The sequence below is a fragment of the Octopus bimaculoides genome, chromosome 7 (genome assembly GCF_046866305.1).
Source record: "Octopus bimaculoides isolate indiv1 chromosome 7, ASM4686630v1, whole genome shotgun sequence".
Taxonomy (NCBI): Eukaryota; Metazoa; Mollusca; class Cephalopoda; order Octopoda; family Octopodidae; genus Octopus; species Octopus bimaculoides.
Window position 1 is genome coordinate 70,960,536 of NC_142934.1, and position 7,500 is coordinate 70,968,035.

At 32.4% G+C, this 7,500-nt stretch overlaps 1 protein-coding gene across 1 annotated transcript in view; it reads right to left on the reverse strand.

Annotated features, from left to right (window-relative positions):
* LOC106874518 (nucleolar protein 4) overlaps positions 1-7,500 on the reverse strand; it is a 1,458,602-nt gene that overhangs the window by 1,229,812 nt on the left and 221,290 nt on the right.

Genomic DNA, 7,500 nt, shown 5'->3' on the forward strand with positions numbered 1-7,500 from the left:
TTGTTGCTGGTGTTAGTGGCGATAGTGAAGATGATCTAAAATGATGGCGGTGATTACGATGATGAAGCAGCCAAAAGACAAAACGAAATAATGTATTATATTTCTATTTTCGGTATTTGTCTTAGGAAAGTATGGGAAGAATGAGAAAAAAAGATATATGTAGGGAAGAAGAATACAAAGGAAATTCAAAGAAATAATGAGAAATATCTATTAGAATATGTACGATGCTTTTTACGTAGATATCCTTTGGACAGTACATCTATACATGTCGATATATGATGTACAAAAAGAATTAGCTTAAAAACTAATAGTTCTGTAATATACATAGCATAAAACAAGGATGAGTAAGATATTAAAAGCATGGCAAAAAATTGACCGGAAGTAAAATGTACGTACACGGAAACAAAAAGTAGAAAGAGATAAAATGTATTATAAAAAGCGTACGAACCAAATTAAGAAAAGAGGAAAAAATATATTACTAGAGAATAGAGAATAGTGTAAGTGGAAAGTAAATGTTGCTACAAGGTCTGGCATTAGTTTAGTTTGTCGACTTAAGCTCACTCGATTTAACAAAGGAATTATTAGCGGCGGAAGTCAAAGAAGGCCACGCATCGACTTGCAGGTTGTGTAATTTAGTGGCACTCACGCAAGCCTCCAGTGTCTGCAATAATAAAAAAAAAAATTCGGGGAAAATAGAATAGAAATAATATACAAGCAAAAATTGTGCCTAGGATGACTCTGCTTAGTCCATTAATTGTGAAGAAGGGAAATGGACGACGTTTATTTTGTAAGCGATATATATTTTTCGATAGATCAATCCTGTATTCTATGGTAGAAAAAGAAAGCTTGCACAAACTTCTCACAATGTAAATGTTACAATTGGCTTGAAGCGTAAGGAAAGGAATTCCCGCGTATCAAACACATCCAATAAATATTATAGGCACAACACGCATCTTTACAGATTACAGACATATCCTTTACATATGCGAACTAGCATTTTATATGTGTTCTTTTTCTCTCTCTCTTTCTCTTTCTCTGTATCTCTCTTTCACAAATACACAAATCATTCTATGCTGATATGAATATAACCAGGAAAAATTATTTTTCATAAAGCTTATATAATCATACATACACACACACAAAATCATGAATTGTAAAAGTGGAATATATGTACTCAGTGAGTTTGAAATGATGGTAAATAAAAATTTACCCTGAGCTCTTCTCATAGTTTATTAATATTCATTTACTATTTATTTTTCATATGTATTTTGCGTGCAGACATTACAATAAATAATTTATTTTAATATACACACACACACACACACACACACATATATATATATATATATATATATATATATATATATATATATATATATATATATATATATATATATATATATATATATATATTCATATATATATACATATATATAAGTATACATATATATATATATACACATATATATATATATTTATATATGTATATACATGCATATATACATATATATATGAATATACATATCTCTATATACTTACATGTATACACACACATACACACACATATATATACCTACATACACACACACCTGCTTGCAAACATTCCTGTGTAAACAATATATTTATAAAATTGTGTGTATTCATACATATCAACGAATATATGAATATAAATGAAACATTCCTATAAAAATTTCTGTCTACATAATGCAAATAAAATAGTCCTAAGATGGTTACATGGGACAGGAAACAATCCTACATAACATTCAGGAACCAATAGCCCATCGATGTGAAATATTGTCTCATCTTGTGAGAATGTCATAAACACGTATATATCACAGACAGACAGTCACATAAACACATTCTCCCTAACACACACACACACTCATAAATGCTCACACGTTTATCGTATATAATCATTTAGACGCACATATACATCCCGCACATACATGCAAACACACCTACAGGTGTTTGAGGGGTTGGATTCGATCAGTAAGTCATGAATACATCTCTCAGACGGGAGTCAACGTTGCGTTCATGAACAACATCTTTTATTTCATGTTGTCACAATGAACTCAGCTAAAAGACGGTAGCAGTGATGACAGCTTGTGAGAAATGTTAACCAGCTCAACATGCAGTCTTTTTACTCCGAGTCACATGACCACCATAGAAACGGAAATAAACTCTGGCATAATGAGTCTTTAGGCTCGTAACACTCACCTGCATACACACAGATATACTCATGTATAAATATATGTATATATGTGCATGTGTGTGTGTGTGTGTGTCTATATATATATGTATATACATATGCATATCTATCTATCTATCTATCTATCTATCTATCTATCTATCTATCTTTCTCCCTCTCTCTGTGCCCCCCTCTCTCTCTCTGTGCCCGCCTCTCCTTCTCTGTGCCCCCTCTCTCTCTCTCTCTTTATGTATATATATATATATATATATATATATATATATATATATATATATATATATATATATATATATATATATATATATATATATATATATATACAAATATATATATATAGCAATATAAAAATATACAAGGTGTAAAGATACTGAAGATTCAGTATACACCACGTGCCAAAATTGTGAGTTGAAAATATGTCTAAAAATAATATAAAAAGTGGAATAGAAATGCCTTCGTTTCATATAGTTTAATATCTTTTGATAAATATATGCATATTATATGGATTTCATGACATCCATATAATATGCATATATTTATAAAATGATATTAAAATATATGAAACGAAGGCATTTCTCTTCCTCTTTTTATATTTTTTTACACATATTTTCAACCTGTATATATATATATATATATATATATATATATATATATATATATATATATAGGTGTTATCGTGAAACAGCGATGATCTTTTTGCATTCATTATAACGGTGTTATTACTGTGAGTAAGAGTTGTGAATCTTCACTGAACTCAAATGTCTGTAAGAGGAGAGATTTGAAGATCGATGATGTAAAATTCCACGATGCCAAATCGCATCCCGTGCCGCCAAATAACGTTTAAAGTCCTCTAAAGCCGCATGCAAATTTACGTAGCCTTATCCAGTATGAAACAGATTAGTAACATTCTTGATAATTACAGAATTGTCCGCATGCAATCATTGTTAATTCAAAAATAAAGAATATATTTATCCACCAAATGTGTTCACTCATCATTCTCACTTTTCGCCACTATCGTGTATATACATACACGCGCGCGCGAGCACACACACACACATAAATGTATGTATGTATGTATAGGAAGCTATTGGTCTGGGACTTTGCCTCCTCAATGGACTTGTAGCGGCGTCGAAGCGATACGTCGTAGATCGGGCGTTTTAAGTTTATTGCAAGCCGCCTCCAGGTCCGACCACATATCATTTCTTCCAAAAGTTGATATAGAGACATGGTTATAGGAAGATTTAGAGAAAAAGAAGTGTCGATTCAAGTACTTTGGTGTGCTCTTTCAAATCAACCTACATTTACAATCATTAGCATTATTCACCATACGATGTGTGTGCATTGTCAAAATGAGAATTTATAAAAAGAAATCTATGGAAGTAAACATTTCAAAAAGAAGTATAAATTATGAAAATTATAGAAAATCAAAAAGTAAAATTAAAACTTTAAAATCATTAGGCGGCATCATCGCGGAACTGAATGTGTCATAAGTTGACAATATGGAGTGGACACATGAGAGTAAACATAACACATAGCCACACAACTCTTATGCCAGACGTTTGCATACGCATGCGTACACACAGACACATACTCTTCACTTCCTTTATGTTTCACCCACCCTCTTGCATGTATATGTAACTGAATTCTATTTCTAATATTTTCTGAGATACATATTTATATTAGATGTACATTTTCATTTTCTCAGTCGTTACAGTGATCTATCTTGGATGATAAAATTTGTCAAGTTCGCACCCCTACATAGCAGAAGACATATTCATCGAAGCATCAGTGATATCACTCCAATCAAAGTAAACCTTTTAGCATACCAGCTGAACGTGTAAGCTGGTTTGGATCGGAAGTGATTAAATCAAATTTCATGAATTCCATTTCCATAGATATTCACTAACCAGGCCACATCACTTCTTCTTTAATCCCATCTAATCATCACACTCTGAGCTCCTCATCCATATTTGTAAATTGGGCGGACTGCCAGCTGTAAAGATCTTAGTTTCCATAATTTCTTGGATGCAATTTATTAATGAATCAGTATTTTACGTTGTATGTATGTTTTTTTTATAACTTTTGCTAGTCAGAAATGTGTGAAGGCTTCAATTTATTAATTTGACTTTTTAATGGTTGCCACTGTTAAAATCTGATGATCTGTATAGACAGTGAGTTAATCATCTGCAAACACTGAGCCACCATCTTCCATCTAAATCTTCAACGAGTTCATAAGAAAGGTCAAATTTTTGATAGACGTGCGACGAAAGATTTCACGCTCGTCATCCAACCAAGCTTACCGAATTATCTTTGGGTTTTCTGTTTTACTTTATAGATAAATATAAATGACACTGTCTGTCTGTTTAACACACGCACTTCTAAAATATCAAACACAGTACAGCACTCAAAATATCCATAAATAAAAACAACTCCATCTGAACATATCACCTTCATCCGTTTCACTGGACAAATTTTCAGAGTTTCTTTATAATATTTATTTTTCCCAGTTGAGTTACATTGTACATGAATGGACGAATAGAAACTATGTTAATAACGCGATCAATGAAATTTGTAGTAGAGTGGTTACCGTCAAACGTTGTTGAACATATCGTTCAGTTATACCATTGAGAAGACAAATACATACATACATACATACATACATACATACATACATATCAATGAATGTAAATGCCACATAAATAAGCGAGCCGTCATAGTGCTGCTTGAAATATGGCTTAATTTTCATATATGGAGATCTAATCACGTTTAGTTAACTAGTCCGATGAAAAAGTAAAAAATAAAACAAAAACAATATTATTACAAGACAAGTTGCACGTGTGGAACAAATAAACTCTTGCAAAATAAACATGTAGAAAAATACAAAGCTATTGACGTCAATACTAGCATACTAACACATCCAGACACTCGAGTTACGTTTATATCGCTCTTATGTGCACACGTAGACACATACACACAGATGCACACATACACATACATTTACTCCACACTTACACGCCTATGAATAGAGTGATATCAATATATTAAGAACAACGCAAACAAATAAGAGATATAGAAGAAGGGTGAGTCGCCAGAAACACTAGTTATAACAGTAGTGATCTGAGTTGAATTGTATAATTTTTTTTTGAGACAGTCCCAATTCTCAGGAATTTGAATGAGTTCTTCTAAATAGAAACTGTCCACTTGCGAGGAGTCTAGAATCAGATCTTTAGTAAAAATGATGATGAGCTTTTCCCGTCACTCTAACTGCAGTGTCATCACTGGTGTGTTGAATGTATAGTACGTTTTTACTTTAAATTCTTAGTAAGCTGTTCAGAAGAGCTTCATTCTCTTGACTCACAAGTTCGGGAATTTACCATCAGAAGTCAATTTGCCAGATTCAACACATAGCATCGCTACATCTAGGGTAACCCACAGGTACATTACAAGTTCACACACTGCACATTTTACCTGAATTTTGGAATAAATGACCGCCACAATCATTTCTTCCAGCATATGAGCCTGTTGGCTTTATCTTAAGGGTTAACTATAATTTTGCCTAATGTTGCGGGGGTTACATTTTTTGTAAATTATTGATTCCTTTATTACCATGTCACTATATTCTGTTCTATTAGTTTCTTTATTATTTCCTCGGTTACCTTATTTTATTGCTGTCAGTCCTTTTATCTCTTCGTTATTATCATCTCATCTTATTTCATTTAAGTATCTTATCGGTTATTTTATTACCTCTTTTTCTTCACTGTCATATATATATATATATATATATATATATATATATATATATATATATATATATATATACTTACAATAATATATAATTCTCAGCAGCATTCGTTCTACCCCATTCTCTTTAACTTTTGACTATCAATTACAGGTGGGGCTCGCTTCGGGTCATTTCGAGGAAAGTGAAAAGTTACTATGCATAATCTAATGGCAATTAGATGGTATATAGCTAAAGGGGCTGTATTATTATTATTATTATTATTATTATTATTATTATTATTATTATTATTATTATTATTATTATTATTATTGTTCAGTAGTTTTATTTTTATAACGTGCTTTCACTTCACTACCGAGCGCAGCTCTGTGCGCCTTGGGTATGTGCTGTGGTTTGCTGTGGTGCTCTTATGGTTACTGTATTGAAAGTGTTTTGCGTAGGATGTGTGCAGTGCCAAGTAGTGCAATTTTCTGTATGTTATATATATTTGTAAGTCCTGGTGTTTTTGTTATGTATTTGTCTGAATATTTTTTTATTATACCTAAGGCACCTACTATAATAGGAATTGTTTCTGTTTTTAGATTCCACATTTGAGTTACCTCTATTTTCAGGTCTTTGTATTTTGAAAGTTTTTCCATTTCTTTTAGAGAAACGTTGTCATCTGCTGGTATTGATACATCAATTAGAAAGCATTTTTTTTTCTTCATGATCTTTGACAACTATATCTGGTCTATTGACCTTAATTTCTCTATCCGTGTGTATTGGCATATCCCAGAGTATGGTTGCTTTCTCGTTTTTGTGACCTTTTCTGGCGTGTGTTTATACCATCTTTTTTTCTGTTGTTATTCCATAGTGTTGACATAGCTTCCAGTGTATATAGGTCCCAGCTCTGTCGTGTCTAAGAATATATTCCTTTTTAGCCAGGACTGGGCAGCCAGAGATAATATGATTTATTGTTTTTTGTCCATCTCCACATATTCTACAGTTACTTATGTTTCTTTTCATTATATGTTTTTGATAATTTCTGGTGGGGAGGCTCTGGTCTTGTGCAGCAATTAAAAATCCTTCAGTCTCTGCTTTGAGTCCTGAGCTTCTCAACCATTGCTGTGATTGTTCTCTATTTCTTTCGCATTTAGTTTAGCCCAGTATTTACCATGTAGTGGCTTTTCTTGCCATCGTTTTATCATGGTCCGTTGCTGTTCTAGTTTTAGTTTGGATTTCATTTGTTTTATAGCTTTTCTTCTTCTTCTTCTTCTTCTTCTTCTTCTTCTTCTTCTTCTTCTTCTTCTTCTTCTTCTTCTTCTTCTTCTTCTTCTTCTTCTTCTTCTTCTTCTTCTTCTTCTTCTTCTTCGTATTTGTTAGGTGGAATGAATTCTTGTTTGTATTTGTCAGCTTCCTTAAATACTGAAAACAGTTTTTTGTTTTCCTCGTGTTTTGTGGCTATTTGTATTAGCTTTCCTTGCTTCTGGAGTAGGTATTTTTGCAGTCCTATGGTGGTTATTTTATAATAGTTTTCCAGCTGTATAAGACCCCTGCCACCTTCTGTGCGTTGTAT